The sequence below is a fragment of the Lissotriton helveticus genome, chromosome 2_1 (assembly GCF_964261635.1).
Source record: "Lissotriton helveticus chromosome 2_1, aLisHel1.1, whole genome shotgun sequence".
In the NCBI taxonomy this organism is placed as follows: domain Eukaryota; kingdom Metazoa; phylum Chordata; class Amphibia; order Caudata; family Salamandridae; genus Lissotriton; species Lissotriton helveticus.
This window is the reverse complement of record NC_136059.1, coordinates 1,382,903,053-1,382,920,141: the sequence shown is the minus strand read 5'-3', so window position 1 is coordinate 1,382,920,141 and position 17,089 is coordinate 1,382,903,053. Positions and strand designations below refer to the sequence as shown.

At 47.4% G+C, this 17,089-nt stretch overlaps 1 protein-coding gene across 1 annotated transcript in view; it reads right to left on the bottom strand.

Annotated features, from left to right (window-relative positions):
* LOC144818669 (stimulated by retinoic acid gene 6 protein-like) overlaps window positions 1-17,089 on the bottom strand; it is a 651,836-nt gene that overhangs the window by 135,619 nt on the left and 499,128 nt on the right. The gene's annotated exons all lie outside the window — the stretch shown is intronic.

Here is a 17,089-nt window from a genome sequence, read left to right as displayed (position 1 = left end):
ATTTAACCTATCACCTGCATGGATTTATATTCTTTTCCCTCACTCATGTGGAGAATCTCAAATGTATTTGAAAGTAATTTGTTATTTTATACGAATTACAGGAATTCAATTTCTAAGACACCATAGTACGTAGCATGTCAACCCATATCCACAGGTATATTATGCAACCTATTGTCCACCTAGTTGACGGTTCTATCTACAGGTTCAATCCACTCTCTGGGATAGAGGTCAATTGATTCTGCTTTCTATCCAAGAGTTGCCAGCTGGAAGTAATGCAACTCTGGTTCAAGGTCTGCTACTCTTGTGAGTTGAGACTATTAACATTGTACATAATTTCATAAATATGAATCACATTTTTTATATTTGCTTGTACAATACCATGATAAAGACAAAAAATGTACTCCCTTTCAACACTTTTTAGCCCCATGCTCAATAACTGGAGATGATTTTACTGAAAACTTTCAATACACGGGTAGCTCTAATGTAATCCTTTTCACAGAAAGTACCCTCCCACGTCACCATCGATTCCCAAGATGTTGTGCAAAGTTACACAATTTTAGGTATTTAAGGCATAGAATCTTCTTCCCAGCAACCCTCCCCCACTATACACTCGAAAGAACTGTGTAGTTTTCCTAATTGCGTACTACATATTAGTGCAAGACAGAGGTTCAGTATATGTGAACCAATAGGATTCACAGAGATCTGATTGAGAGTAGTGCTGGGCTTGTTGAACCACCAATAAATAAAATCCAGTCAGATTTTTAGGATACCCAAAATGCATATGAGGAAAAAGTATTCAAGTGCAGATATTATTCACATATTTGTTAGTAATTCAGAAACCCAAATTGATTTTGGTACCTATTGGGTTCACCAACCCTGATTTAGAGAGCGTTAAATCTATTGTGTTGAGCTACTTCAGTGTCCTGTAACCATCGAAATTCCATCCAACATCTCCAGACGGAGAAACTCTATACCTGAGTTAGACCACGGCACATGGGTTACTCTGTCACAATGGTGACGGATATTCCATTTGCTAAAATATAAATCCCATAGGAAATAATAAGATTTATATTTCAGCAGACTGGATATCCATCACTACTATAACGGAGTAATCCGTCCGCCCAGTCCTAAATCAGGCCCTATGTCTTCTACTGACATCACCCACTACCAAAGTACAAAGGGCTACTCTTATGCATGATGTTCTGTCATCAGAGGTCCTGGAAGGCTAAAACACAGGAAGTGAGCATTATGTTGCTTCCTTGTAGACTAATATTAAAGTAAATGAATGATTTATTATTTTTTTCTGATACCTTTTCCTATGTGCTTTTAAGAGCTTGATGGTGTTGCAGGTTTTCTTTTTTAAACCTTTATTTCTCACTTTTAAAGATCAGAATACAGCTGTTTGTGGAGCACTGTACACAATACATGGCAGATCGCACTGGAGAAGGCAGTCATTCAACCACCAAACCCACTGGCGGCTTATCTCTTGCACCCAAAGGTACATTCCAGCACTCAAATCTGGCGAACAAATCACCTTAATAGTGCTAAAACTAAATTCCATCACTCCCTGGAGTTTTGTCATCACTTGCGCTCTCACCCGGGGCATCACTATCTGTGGAATCGGTGTCTGCATGTGGATCTAGAAATGTATCACATAACTCCCTTCAACCTTAGAAGGTCTTCTTCTAGTTTTTCATCATGCTTACTTATCTCCATGTGCATCTCCTCTGTTCGATACCACTCCTATACATCTGTATACCAATGTTCAACTGCGGGTGTACACTATCCATCCAGATGATGGCAATACTGTGCCTGTCCAATACCAGCACTAGCTGCATACATTTGTAGGCCATCTTACGGCCCTTTGTCCACTTTACACACCCCAGCAGACAATTCAGCAGTGTGCATTCAATTTGTAGGCTAGCGGTCCTCTTTAGATTAATCATTACCTGAGCCCAGAAGTCCTGCACAGTCCTGTGCTGCCATGCCAAGTGCAGGAAGTCCGACCCACTAGTGTTACAGCATGGTCAACTGTCCTATCAGGTGGGAGATATGCAATGAAGGCCATTAGTGGTTAGATAGGTTCTGTGTAGGAAATTGTAGTGTGCCAGCTTACAGCGGGCATTACAAGATACTGAATGAGTTAATTTGCAGATTTCAGTCCATACCCTGTCATCCAATGGGGTGTCTATGTCAACATCCCATGGCGCGTGAGCCCGAAGTGGGTATCCCGCTGCATCCACGTTCATCGCTTTCAATAGTAGTGCAATCAAGTGTTGTCCTCACCACAGGACAGTAATGTGACCGAGAATGAGTGGATTGAGGTGCACCCGGGTATGTGGGCCAGGTCAATTTGGCCACCTCAGCTAGTCCAGCATGGTGTAAGAAATGGCAGGGCCTGAGTGCGAAGTCCTCACAGGCTTGTTCGAAAGAAATAACAATCTCACCGGGATATAAGTCTGCCAGTAGGGCACAACCACCGTCTTTCCAAGGTTGAAAGGACATATTATCCATTGTTTTGCCTCACCCGCACTAGTGCCCAGCCGGACGTTCTCAGGGGAATGGGGCTCGCTTCAGGACCGCTTTAACAAAGCTTTGCCGCTGTCTGGTGAACAACGTATGGCATGTCCCTCGCAGCTCCCTCTCTTTCCATTAGTGCTTTCGGTAGTTGATCTGGGGCCATCAACCCTTTTGATACTGTCACCCTCATCGAGCCACCAGGCCACGTGTTGTAGATGTGAAGCATAGTAGTACAGGTCATGCCTCTGCACCTCCAGGCCCTCTTCTTTGTACCGTTGGGCGATTGTGGTCAACGCCACCCTACTGCGGCAAACCACCCTCTGAAGTGAAATACGGATGGGTTCAGTTGCTTAAATACCTTCATGGGTATGGGACAGAGTGAGTTCTGTAGTGTATACAGACATCTCGGCAATAACACCATTTTGGCAACAGCTAGTCTGCCCATCAGCGAAAGGAACAATGTGATCCAGAAAGTCACTTACTCTTTATGGCATCAAGCACCCTGTGCATATTAAGGCGTAGTTGCTGCATCTCGGTATGTACCACCTGAATCCCCACATATCAGATTGTGCCAACTTCCAGCACAGTCCCAGGCTAGGTGATGAGCTATTGGCATACCGACCAGGGCGGCCAGAGGTAATAGCAGAGATTTATTTTGGCTAAGCCATAGACCGGACAGGTCTCCAAACTCATCTAGTAGTTGCAACAATATTTGCAGCGCTACACATGAGGAAGCGAGATGGAAGAGTGCATCAACCACTTACAATGATACTAAGTGACGGGTATCTCCCAGGCGTATGCCCGGGTCCCACAGCTTCCGACATGCCCATATTACCAGGGGTTCCATCTCTAGCACGAATATGAGTGGTGAAAGAGGGCAGTCTTGCTGTGTCCTCCGTTCCACACGTCCGCACAGCTGGAATCCATGTGTACTCGAGCGCTAGGATCAGTGTATAGCAGCTGGACACAACCGCGAATATAAAGACCAAATTCCATGAATCTCACCACTTCGAGTAGGTAGCCCGAGTCCACTATGTCAAAGGCTTTTTCTAGGTCAATGGCGACTAGAGCCAACTCCTCACCACATACCTCCACTTCATGGAGGAGGTGGGCTGGACGTCTAAGGTTCATACTGGTGTCCCATCCAGGGATGAACCTGCACTGCTCTTCCTGTACCAGTTGGGACATGTGGGGCACCAGCTGGTTGGTGAGCAATTTGTAGAGTATCTTCGTGTCTGCATTAATCTTGGTGAGCGGCTGGTAAGCGGAGGGTTCAGTCTTGTCGCCACCCGGCTGAAGCAACATACAAATCTCTCCCTCCCTCAAGGATGAGAATAGCATGTCTCTGTTGCAAGCCTCCAGAAGGACCTCCGGAAGACCCTAAGTAACCGTGGCCGAGAATGCCTAATAAAACTTGGGCAGAAAGAAATCTCTTCCCAGCACCATTGCCCGTGGGAGCATACTCAGCGAGTTACGAAGTGCCTCTAAAACTATCGGAGCATCTAGGGACTTGACTGCCGTTGGTGCAAGTCAGGGTGGTCCAGGCTCTCTAAGAATGGTATATATTGAGTCAGAGTTATGCCAGTGTCTGCATTGTATACGTGTTTGTAAATGCTACACAATTACGCACACTATCCCATCCATAGTGGCTACTCTGGTACCATCCGTCGACATCAGATGTGTTGCAAGTGCTGATGGATGTTTCCTACCTAGGATCTAGGCGAGCAGTCAACCAGATTTGACTCCTTTTCTGTGTAGTCTCTGTCTAAATTGTTTTAGTGTATATTTATCCCGGGGGTCCAACATTTCTGCCATTCTTCCACACACTGCCATCTCCCTACAGCTTGCATCAGCGTGCGACTACTTCCCAGCTTTCAGCGAGGCCAGCGCTGCTTCCGCCCTGCCTAGCTCCACCTGGAGCTGCAGGAGCACTACGCAGGTTAAGCCTGTACACCTGCACCTCAATACTGCTTTGAGGGTCTCCCACTCAGTAACCCTGCTGGTTGTGATAACCCAGTTGTCCTCTATGTAATCTCACAATGCTTACAATAGTGCCTCCCTCCTCACAGAGTCCATTTGACTTTCAAATGGCATCCTCCAAGACCTAGCTGCTTGCGTGGGTTAAGCCCACTGCAAGGCACAACTGACCTGGCAATAATCCGAAAGGAAACATGCTATGTGTTTTACCTCAATGTCTTCCATGCGAGGAAATCCTGCCACCAATATCCTATCCAGTCCACTGTATGTGTTACGTGTGGTGGAGTAACAAGTGTATACCTGCGGCGCAGGGGGGCTCAGTTGCCAGATATCATCTACCACCAGGGTTTGCATTACCTCGCTAAGTGCAGCCGTCATTAACAGTTTGGTATCCGCCCTGGGGGGTGTCCTATATATACAGTTGAAGTTGCTTAGCTATATCAGGGGCTAGTCAAAGTCATGTGTGAATAGTTTCTGAATATTGTGGAGTCATTGTTGTTTGGGGCATAGGTGTTCAGTATGGTCAAGTCGCGCCTGTCCAATCGCCCCCTTTATCAGGACAAAGCCACCACCTACATCATCCTCCATATACATGAGGGAAAACGGTACCCTAGTCACCACCCAGATGAGTGTGTCCCTGGTGTATGTTGAGAAGGAGGAGTGAAGCGCTTGTCCTCACTTGGCTAGACATGTAGCCCCTGCATCATCCAGATGTGTTTCCTGTAAGTAAGCTATTGTGATTTTGTGTCATTTTAGGAAGGCGAGTACCCTGTACCTCTTGGTGTATGTCTCTAATCCTCTGACATTCCATGTCAGGATTCTAAGATCAGCCCCAATCAGAGTTCGTGGTATTGGGTACGAGCTTCTTTCCTCCCCGTCATATCTGAGCCCCTGCTAACTGCTGCAAAAGTATAAACAGTTCATAAAATGCATAATGAACCCCCTACAAACATAGTTCAGCAATTTGACTATGGATGCCCACCCCATACATGTGCCAGCACATGCACAGCATTCCAGCCAATTCAACAGGGACTGGTTAACTTACTTCACCGGTCAGCTTCCCAGCTAGTCATTCTCATGCAATTGATTCATAACTAGTTCCATTCGTTCCAGAGCATGCTCAACCAGGGCTCCCCCACACCCCACCTTTATTCTTGGCTACACACTCCTGTGTCCCAGAGGGCAGCACAATGGAGCTAGGCTTTCAACCAGCACACAATATGGTCAGTCCCTTCACACTCATCCCCAACAGCTCTCAAGCCCCTGAAGTTACTTGCCAGGCATACTGTTGTGCTACCCGAGAGGTACCAACATCAACTCTCCCATTCAGTCATCTCCACTCCCCTTGCCCCTTCACTGGCTTAGTGTAGTCTGGATAGATGGTTATTTTTCTACTGCCAAAGATTGGGGCTGATCGCTCATGGGCTGCTAAAGGATGCAGTTCCTGTCAGGATAGATAAGGATTCTGGGTATAGTGGCCCTTGGAGAAGCCCCAGGTGGTGGTGGTGGTGGCACAAGTGGATCATTACACTACGAAAAAGTCAGATAGGTCCAGCGGCTTGAGTTCAGTCCATACCCAGTCCTCTAGGAACATTTCGGTGGAGCTCTCTCAGGGAAACCCTGGAAGCGAATATTGCTGTCTCGGGAGCAGTCCTCCACATCCTCTGCTCGCCGTTCCAACTCCTTCGTGACAGTGGTCATCTTGGCCATTTGATGTTTAAAGACAACCACTTCCACCTGCAATTATGCAATGTTGCCTTTTGGAGTCGTGATTTTGTCCACATCTGTAGGTATGCCTGCAAAAGATTAACATCAACCTACACTGTCTCTATCTTACGTTCAAGTGGGGTTAGGGAATCCTTAATCGCTGTGAGTAATTCAGCCCTGGAGGGCAGTGTGTCATCCTCTGATGCGTTCCCCAATCACTCGGTCCTCTCTGCCGTGTTATTCTTCGGGTGGCCTGGCATTGTGTGGTGTATTGGGTTATGGTGTTCGCTGGGTTTGAGTGTGCTGGCTTGTCCTACCCATAATGAACTTGGAGGGGCGGTCCCCTTTACCTCCGAGCTGCAGATGAGAAGGGCTACTCCTGCCACTAAAATCTCCAGGGGCAGCAGGCTGTTTCTACCCCTCGGGTCACCGAAACAGGGTAGCAGACGAGCCACAGCAACTGGGTCTGTCAAGATTTGAAGACCATGCACTAATAGGGGGGGGCACATTAGCGCTGTTAGCTCCTACTTCACTTTTGTGATTGCGCCTTACCGTCCGGGATCCCACAGCAGTGTCACTTCATCAGCCGGTGCACCAATGCTCCAGCCGAGAAATGGATTGAATTGATGGAGGCGAGTGTGGAGCAGAGCATGGCCCTGGATTCCTGAACGTCCGCACTGCGGAAAGACACTTGTTAGACCTGAGCGCACCCATGGGGCCCAGACTGTTACAGCTCCAGGAAGGTGCCTCATCCCCTGATAGCATCTCTGGAGAGGACTGGCCCTGTATTGCCAAGAATGCTTCCCAGGTGGTCCGCCGGGTAGCACAGGCAAGGCCCGAGAAGAGCCAGGCCACACCAGTCCTCAACAATGGCCTGGCAGACATTCCAGTCACCGGTCCCTCAGACTGTTGATTTAAGAACTGAGGGCAGTTGTCCAAAGGCAACCACCAGGAACAATTGAGGGGTGCACCAGTGGCATGTCCATAAATGCCCTACTGAGGATGAAGGCTTGGGCAGGCTCCCAGGTGCCATCCAGAGGGACACACTCAGGGGATGCCAAGCACCCCACCTCTACTTAGGGCACTGCAGCAAGCACTCCAGGATCACCGCCTGGTGCCGGAGGCCGGCATGGATGATTCAGTCGTAGCGCGCCGGAGGGTGGACTGCCTCAGAAACTGTGGTCCCAATTCCCTAGAGGTTCATCCTGCAGCAAACTGTACTGGGCCTGCAGCCTCTCTGGTTCTCTGTGGGGATCTTTCTCCCTGGGCCCCCTCCTTGCCGGCGGGCACTGGCAGCCAGCAGCGGCAAGCCCGAAGAGCCGCACTGCAGCAGGGCGAGGGAAGGCCGACTCAGTGACTATGGCCCTGCCACTCTCAGGGTTCCCTTATGACAGTCAGCTCTGGGCCCACAAGACCCTCTGAGGCACTCGGAGCTCCCACACCCAGGGCCCCCTCCCCGCCAGGTGCTCTGTCAGTTGCGTGAGTGGTGTAGGGGGGAGCAGGATCGCACTACCGGCACCGGTGCTCCTGGCTGACTCTGACAGGTGGCTCCACCCTGCTAGGTCCACTCACCTCACCTCCTCGCAAAAAGCCAGGCACCAGGGCAGCCATGGGCCTGAGTGGAGCATCTTCAGGGCTTTCTGCCATCTCGCAGACCATTGGCAAGGTCGGTCTCCTCCGGCAGCTAGATGTCGCCCTGCAGAGTGGTGCAGGCTACATCCAGGTCCCGGGGAAAGTCATGCCACTTACGCAAACTTAAGCGCTTGATAGCAGGTTTCGCCTGATATCCAGTACAACTCTTATCAGCTCTGGGACGTCAATGTCCCTTATTTTGCAGGCAGGTTGTAGCAGGTTTATGTGAATGGGCTGGCCAGGAGCTCAGGGGCTCATGGGGCTCATGTCCTGTCGGCCATGTTTCCAGGCCATGCCCCCGATGGTGTTGCAGGATTAATATGGTGAAGCCATTACTCAATTGTAGCCAGTTTTTCCCTATTTTTCAGCACTCAAGCTTTGTTAATTGCTACAGGTCTCTCTCTATGTACTTTATTACACAAATCCATAACAGACTGCTTTGCATTTCCAAATGACTCCTGACCTGTAAATTGCTGCATTTTAAAATGGCATCAGATATATAGCATTTAATAACATCAAGTCATGCCTGTATGCTCCTAATTTTGTTCAGTAGAACCATGAGTGGCAATTTGATGATGCTAAACAAGATCTACTCAATGGACCCTGTTTTCACCAACGCTTTTACCCGGTTAAGACTGAGGTTTGTGTGCCTTCTCTTTGTATTCAGCCTTCATTGTGCTCTCAAAGTGGGTGTGTGGTTCTTAGGAATGTGCTCGGCATTCCACTGTTGCCATTGAGGTTTCCAAGTAAATGAATGCTGTAGAAGAAAGTAGCTGACCTAGGACATTGATGCATCAATCATTCTTAGGTCTTCCAGCAGCTGTTTAACACCGAAACCTGAGGGAGGGGAGAGCAGTCCTTTAACTTCTGGCTGATGTGGTTTATGAAAAAAGATGCTATAAATGAGGACTGCAAGCAGTTTATAAACCTCAGTGGTGCTAGAAGTGGTTAGGTCATGGTTAATGCTCTGAACTTGAAAACAGGCCTCTAATTTCTTCCTTAGGTGCTTAAGCCTATCAGCTATCGGACACTCACTGTGAAGCGGTGGTTCAGAAATGTAAGACCACCCTACACACTCAAAGAGAGCAAGAGCTTGAGGCCAAGTCTTCTACTGTCATGCCTGACAGCCGAGAATCCGTCCCTTCCTTGAACAAGATCTCTACCATCAGAAATCATATTCAGTTTAAGAATCCAACAGCATCTTCAGGTTGTCTCCAAACATACACCAGCTTTTGTTAATTGAATACAATGATGCCAAGGGAAGTAAGATGGATGGATAGGGGGGGCATGACTTGCGCCCGATGGTAATGGCCGCAGATCCGTAGCTCTCCAGACGGCGAGGTGGAAGACCGGGCCGACGTCCCTTTTCTAGCTGCTGCCGGAGCCTGGAAACGGAGAATGTGCTTCATGAAGGATCCTGAGAAATTGGTAACAGTTTCTATGAGCGCACAGCAAATTTAGGTAAGTATCCAAAACACAAAGTCAGTATGGTGCTCCAAGAAGGGAAGAGCCAGTTACCGTGACTCAACAGCTAAACCAACAATTAGTTCAGTTTCACAATATACAAAAATCCTTTCTGAGCACTCCAATTCAGTAAATAACAGTCTTTCAATTTAGGTTTGCGTTCTTGTGTCCTTGTTTATTTCTTCTTTTTCCAGCGCAGCCAACACGTGTTTCGTCAAATCAATATAATGACATCAGACTTCCTCAGGGCCTCTTGACGGTAAATTAGTCCTTCGATTGTCGTTCTTATGTCACCAATATATATCTCTCTGTTAGCTGGATATGTTACAATAAGTCTCAGTAGTTCAATAAGATATTGATTTCTTTATTCAGTGTTCGTGCCACACACGATTACGGGCACAATATCTTACTAGCTTGGTGAACTTAGCTCTGAGGCCTTCTTTCATAGACCTGGTCGATGGTCCTACAGCTGATCCGATGGTTCCACCAGCTACTAGATTTTTGAATAATAACTCAGCTTCTTTATCTCTATTCATTTTACCTATGCGGCTGCTCACCTAACAATTTAAGATCCTGAGAAATTGGTAACAGTTTCTATGAGCGCACAGCAAATTTAGGTAAGTATCCAAAACACAAAGTCAGTATGGTGCTCCAAGAAGGGAAGAGCCAGTTACCGTGACTCAACAGCTAAACCAACAATTAGTTCAGTTTCACAATATACAAAAATCCTTTCTGAGCACTCCAATTCAGTAAATAACAGTCTTTCAATTTAGGTTTGCGTTCTTGTGTCCTTGTTTATTTCTTCTTTTTCCAGCGCAGCCAACACGTGTTTCGTCAAATCAATATAATGACATCAGACTTCCTTAGGGCCTCTTGACGGTAAATTAGTCCTTCGATTGTCGTTCTTATGTCACCAATATATATCTCTCTGTTAGCTGGATATGTTACAATAAGTCTCAGTAGTTCAATAAGATATTGATTTCTTTATTCAGTGTTCGTGCCACACACGATTACGGGCACAATATCTTACTAGCTTGGTGAACTTAGCTCTGAGGCCTTCTTTCATAGAACTGGTCGATGGTCCTACAGCTGATCCGATGGTTCCACCAGCTACTAGATTTTTGAATAATAACTCAGCTTCTTTATCTCTATTAATTTTACCTATGCGGCTGCTCACCTAACAATTTAAGATCCTGAGAAATTGGTAACAGTTTCTATGAGCGCACAGCAAATTTAGGTAAGTATCCAAAACACAAAGGGGCCGATTAGGATGGCGGTTTTTCCGCATCCTCCGGGCCGGCGGAAGTGTCCGCCGGCCTGGAGGATGCGGAAAAACCGCTGCGGAGCCTCCAATGACCCACCGCCAAATTAGGATGGCTGGTGGGTCTGGAATTCCGTCCGCCGCCTTTCCGCCGCGGTCGGCTTCCGACCGTGGCGGAAAAGCTATAACATGGCAGGCGGTGTCTATGAGACACCGTCCGCCATATTAGGATGTTCGTGAATACATGCTTTTCCACGGCGGCTTTTCCGCCATGGAAAAGCATACGGACATTCACTTTGGGGGCCCGTTGCGGGCCCCCTGGGTGAATGGGGGGTGGGGGGTGCACATGGGGGGTACCTATGGTACCCCCCTGCATTTGCGTGCACAAAGCAGCAGGCACCGTGCGGTGCCGGCCGCTTTGTGCATGTAAATGTAAAACATGCTTTTTTAACATTGCGGCGGGTGCAGCTTGAAGCTGCACCCGCCACAATGTTAAATATAGAGGATGTGACCGCCACCCTGCCAGGGTGGCGGTCACATCCTAATCAGCACGGAGGGAACGCCGCAGCCCCTGCGGACGTTCCCTCCTCCTCAAGGGTGGCGGACGGACGCAAGTCCGTCCGCCATCCTAATCGGCCCCTAAGTTAGTATGGTGCTCCAAGAAGGGAAGAGCCAGTTACCGTGACTCAACAGCTAAACCAACAATTAGTTCAGTTTCACAATATACAAAAATCCTTTCTGAGCACTCCAATTCAGTAAATAACAGTCTTTCAATTCAGGTTTGCGTTCTTGTGTCCTTGTTTATTTCTTCTTTTTCCAGCGCAGCCAACACGTGTTTCGTCAAATCAATATAATGACATCAGACTTCCTCAGGGCCTCTTGACGGTAAATTAGTCCTTCGATTGTCATTCTTATGTCACCAATATATATCTCTCTGTTAGCTGGATATGTTACAATAAGTCTCAGTAGTTCAATAAGATATTGATTTCTTTATTCAGTGTTCGAGCCACACACGATTACGGGCACAATATCTTACTAGCTTGGTGAACTTAGCTCTGAGGCCTTCTATCATAGAACTGGTCGATGGTCCTACAGCTGATCCGATGGTTCCACCAGCTACTAGATTTTTGAATAATAACTCAGCTTCTTTATCTCGATTCATTTTATCTATGCGGCTGCTCACCTAACAATTTAAGATCCTGAGAAATTGGTAACAGTTTCTATCAGCGCACAGCAAATTTAAGTAAGTATCCAAAACACAAAGTCAGTATGGTGCTCCAAGAAGGGAAGAGCCAGTTACCGTGACTCAACAGCTAAACCAACAATTAGTTCAGTTTCACAATATACAAAAATCCTTTCTGAGCACTCCAATTCAGTAAATAACAGTCTTTCAATTTAGGTTTGCGTTCTTGTGTCCTTGTTTATTTCTTCTTTTTCCAGCGCAGCCAACACGTGTTTCGTCAAATCAATATAATGACATCAGACTTCCTCAGGGCCTCTTGACGGTAAATGAGTCCTTCGATTGTCGTTCTTATGTCACCAATATATATCTCTCTGTTAGCTGGATATGTTACAATAAGTCTCAGTAGTTCAATAAGATATTGATTTCTTTATTCAGTGTTCGTGCCACACACGATTACGGGCACAATATCTTACTAGCTTGGTGAACTTAGCTCTGAGGCCTTCTTTCATAGAACTGGTCGATGGTCCTACAGCTGATCCGATGGTTCCACCAGCTACTAGATTTTTGAATAATAACTCAGCTTCTTTATCTCTATTCATTTTACCTATGCGGCTGCTCACCTAACAATTTAAGATCCTGAGAAATTGGTAACAGTTTCTATGAGCGCACAGCAAATTTAGGTAAGTATCCAAAACACAAAGTCAGTATGGTGCTCCAAGAAGGGAAGAGCCAGTTACCGTGACTCAACAGCTAAACCAACAATTAGTTCAGTTTCACAATATACAAAAATCCTTTCTGAGCACTCCAATTTAGTAAATAACAGTCTTTCAATTTAGGTTTGCGTTCTTGTGTCCTTGTTTATTTCTTCTTTTTCCAGCGCAGCCAACACGTGTTTCGTCAAATCAATATAATGACATCAGACTTCCTCAGGGCCTCTTGACGGTAAATTAGTCCTTCGATTGTCGTTCCTATGTCACCAATATATATCTCTCTGTTAGCTGGATATGTTACAATAAGTCTCAGTAGTTCAATAAGATATTGATTTCTTTATTCAGTGTTCGTGCCACACACGATTACGGGCACAATATCTTATTAGCTTGGTGAACTTAGCTCTGAGGCCTTCTTTCATAGAACTGGTCGATGGTCCTACAGCTGATCCGATGGTTCCACCAGCTACTAGATTTTTGAATAATAACTCAGCTTCTTTATCTCTATTCATTTTACCTATGCGGCTGCTCACCTAACAATTTAAGATCCTGAGAAATTGGTAAAAGTTTCTATGAGCGCACAGCAAATTTAGGTAAGTATCCAAAACACAAAGTCAGTATGGTGCTCCAAGAAGGGAAGAGCCAGTTACTGTGACTCAACAGCTAAACCAACAATTAGTTCAGTTTCACAATATACAAAAATCCTTTCTGAGCACTCCAATTCAGTAAATAACAGTCTTTCAATTTAGGTTTGCGTTTTTGTGTCCTTGTTTATTTCTTCTTTTTCCAGCGCAGCCAACACGTGTTTCGTCAAATCAATATAATGACATCAGACTTCCTCAGGGCCTCTTGACGGTAAATTAGTCCTTCGATTGTCGTTCTTATGTCACCAATATATATCTCTCTGTTAGCTGGATATGTTACAATAAGTCTCAGTAGTTCAATAAGATATTGATTTCTTTATTCAGTGTTCGTGCCACACACGATTACGGGCACAATATCTTACTAGCTTGGTGAACTTAGCTCTGAGGCCTTCTTTCATAGAACTGGTCGATGGTCCTACAGCTGATCAGATGGTTCCACCAGCTACTAGATTTTTGAATAATAACTCAGCTTCTTTATCTCTATTCATTTTACCTATGCGGCTGCTCACCTAACAATTTAAGATCCTGAGAAATTGGTAACAGTTTCTATGAGCGCACAGCAAATTTAGGTAAGTATCCAAAACACAAAGTCAGTATGGTGCTCCAAGAAGGGAAGTCCCGCTGACCGCTGGTGTTACGGACGTCGCAAGTGAGTCTCTGTGGCGTTGTCGACCTAATGGCCTCCATTTCGTAATCCCCGCTGACGGAGCGAGGCTCCTAGCGGCACCTTTCATAGACTCGAGCGGCTCTCTCGCCTAGCGCTGCATTGCTTGGGGCAGTTTGACCTCCCTGACGTTTTTCTACCCTATTTTTCTCATTGGGGGTTCTCAGTTAAGGAGCCTTTACCTCAGCATTGGAGCCTCATAACAGGATGCCGCCATTTTGAGCGTTGTATGCCACGAACTGCCACATAATGTCTCACCAGAGTTTGGAAGGCTACAACTTAGCAAGGTCATGAATGCAGGCGTGCCTCTCTTCATAAATTACTAAGCGGTTTATCATGGCTTTCATTTCTTCATGCCTGTTATGTAAAAGACATTACATTTTTTGCTGTTGACATAAAGCGCTGCACTTACATTCTTTTTTGTCTCATATGCTCATGTTGCATTTCCTGGCTGCTCATAACCCTACACTGTTGTAATTATCACGGGCTTTTTGTTACTGAGTGCTTTTCTGTTTTGGGTGCAGGATGCTCCTCATTCATGTTATAAGCAATGTGTTGCTAACATATTTTGTTCTACATATGTTTTGATTGAATGTCTTTATTCTTGCTTCACGCTTGTATTCTATTGAGGTGGGTCCATACAGTCATACCTTTTCACATGTTGTCCTCTGAGGTTTTGCATTTTTAGGCTTGCTGGGTCACTTTTCTAGTGGGCTTCGAGAGGTTCACTATCTGCTCTACAAATTTTGCGCCTACGCATTCTTTCGTCAGATTGTGCTGGTTATCCCCACACAACGCTTAAGACAACACTACTCCTGAGGCACAGCCGGGAGCACAGCCGGGAGCGCGATTGATTTGTAATTTTAAAAACTGAATTGTGATTTGTGTATTTTAACTCTACCCTTGTAGCCTGGGTACCTACCTGACGTGCTCTCCTCTCCCCTGGGCATCCCCGCGCAGCCGATCTTGGCGCTGCGGCGGGAAACAACCAAAGGCTAAAACCACCAGCACCTGGGACCCCCGAGGCCACGCCCACCACAGCTAGGCCACGCCCCCCGCTGGAACTCTTAAGGCGCGCTGAACACTAGCGCGAGCCATAAGACAACACTACTCCTGAGGCACAGCCGGGAGCGCGATTGATTTGTAATTTTCAAAACTGAATTGTGATTTGTGTATTTTAACTCTACCCTTGTCCCCTGGGCACCTACCTGACGTGCTCTCCTCTCCCCTGGGCATCCCCGCGCAGCCGATCTTGGCGCTGCGGCGGGAAACAACCAAAGGCTAAAACCACCAGCACCTGGAACCCCCGAGGCCACGCCCACCACAGCTAGGCCACGCCCCCCCCGCTGGAACTCTTAAGGCGCGCTGAACGCTAGCGCGAGCCATAAGACAACACTACTCCTGAGGCACAGCCGGGAGCGCGATTGATTTGTAATTTTAAAAACTGAATTGTGATTTGTGTATTTTAACTCTACCCTTGTCCCCTGGGCACCTACCTGACGTGCTCTCCTCTCCCTGGGCATCCCCGCGCAGCCGATCTTGGCGCTGCGGCGGGAAACAACCAAAGGCTAAAACCACCAGCACCTGGGACCCCCGAGGCCACGCCCACCACAGCTAGGCCACGCCCCCGCTGGAACTCTTAAGGCGCGCTGAACGCTAGCGCGAGCCATAAGACAACACTACTCCTGAGGCACAGCCGGGAGCGCGATTGATTTGTAATTTTAAAAACTGAATTGTGATTTGTGTATTTTAACTCTACCCTTGTCCCCTGGGCACCTACCTGACGTGCTCTCCTCTCCCCTGGGCATCCCCACGCAGCCGATCTTGGCGCTGCGGCGGGAAACAACCAAAGGCTAAAACCACCAGCACCTGGGACCCCCGAGGCCACGCCCACCACAGCTAGGCCACGCCCCCTCCACTTCCCCTCCACTCCCATAAATCATGTGTATCTACCGAACGCGCAGCGGACGAGCGCAGCGGGCGCGCCGCCAGCGCGCCAAAGGCAAACCCGTCAGCGCCCGTCCGCGTCCGGCCGGGGACAGGGGCCAACTCCCTTGGCCCCCTTTCCAAAACCCGATATAGTGCTGCCGCCCTACTGACAATGAAACCCCCCATGGAAGAGAGTTGCCTTCATCAACATCACCCCTTGAATCTTCCCACCTACTGCTCGCACTGCAACACCAACCTCCGACCCACTCGACCAAGACCGTCCCTGCAAAATTATACCCTACTACTCCTGAACTGTAGGTCTTTACCAAAACACAGTGCAGAAATCTTCCTGCTCCTAGATGAGCGGTCTCCTGACGCCATCTTCCTGACCGAAACTTGGTTAACCTCAGATTGCGACCCGGATGTGATTCAAGCCTTGCCTCCGGGATACCAAATTGATCGCAAGGACCGCTCACGCGGAAAAGGGGGAGGACTTGCCATTGTTTATAAATCCATATATCAGTGTCATTGCACCCCTGATCCATTCCCAGACTGCGAAAGCATGTCCTTCTGCCTCAAACTCACCGCCAATGACAGTTTAACTGGGGCACTTGTTTACCGCCCCCCAGGTCCATTGAATCACTTCCATTCGTCACTACCCTCGTTAGCAGCCGATTCTGCTATGTCTTCCTCCAACTTTACGCTGTTGGGAGACTTCAATATTCATTTCGATAATAACACGGACAGCACGGCTAACGAGCTACTCTCCAGCCTAGCTGCATTCGAACTAGAACAACTAATCAGGTCTCCCACTCATAACAAAGGTCACTTGCTTGACCCAGTCTTCACCAACTGCCCCAACCTCACGGTTGGCACTATCACCCACCTCCCATGGACTGATCACTTGCTAATCGCCCTCAACTGGTCCAAATGTAAAATCACTCCCCCTCCGCCTATCCCACGTAAAATGAGAGAATGGTCAAGACTCCCGCTAGAGCAGTGGTCGAGCCTCCTTTCCTCGTCCAAACCCGCTCTTTCCAACAGCCCTACACTTTACAGCAGGACTTTCAACAAGTGGATTGAGGACTCCATAGACACTGTCCTCCCTCCCAGGAAAATCAAACCAAAAAGAGCACAAGAGACTGCCCCCTGGTACTCGGAAAAGCTTAGGGAGTTAAAACGACAGTGCAGAAAGTCGGAAAGGAAGTGACGCTTGGGGTACGCTACCACAGCAAAGGATAGATATAGGGAAGCCATTAGGGCATACAAATATGAAATCAACTTAGCCCAAACTACCTACTACAAAGATAAAATTATGGCAGCCCGATCTAAGCCAAAAGAAATATATTCGATAGTTAAAAGTCTTTCCAAAACCTCCCCTCCCATGGTTCCAACCGACAA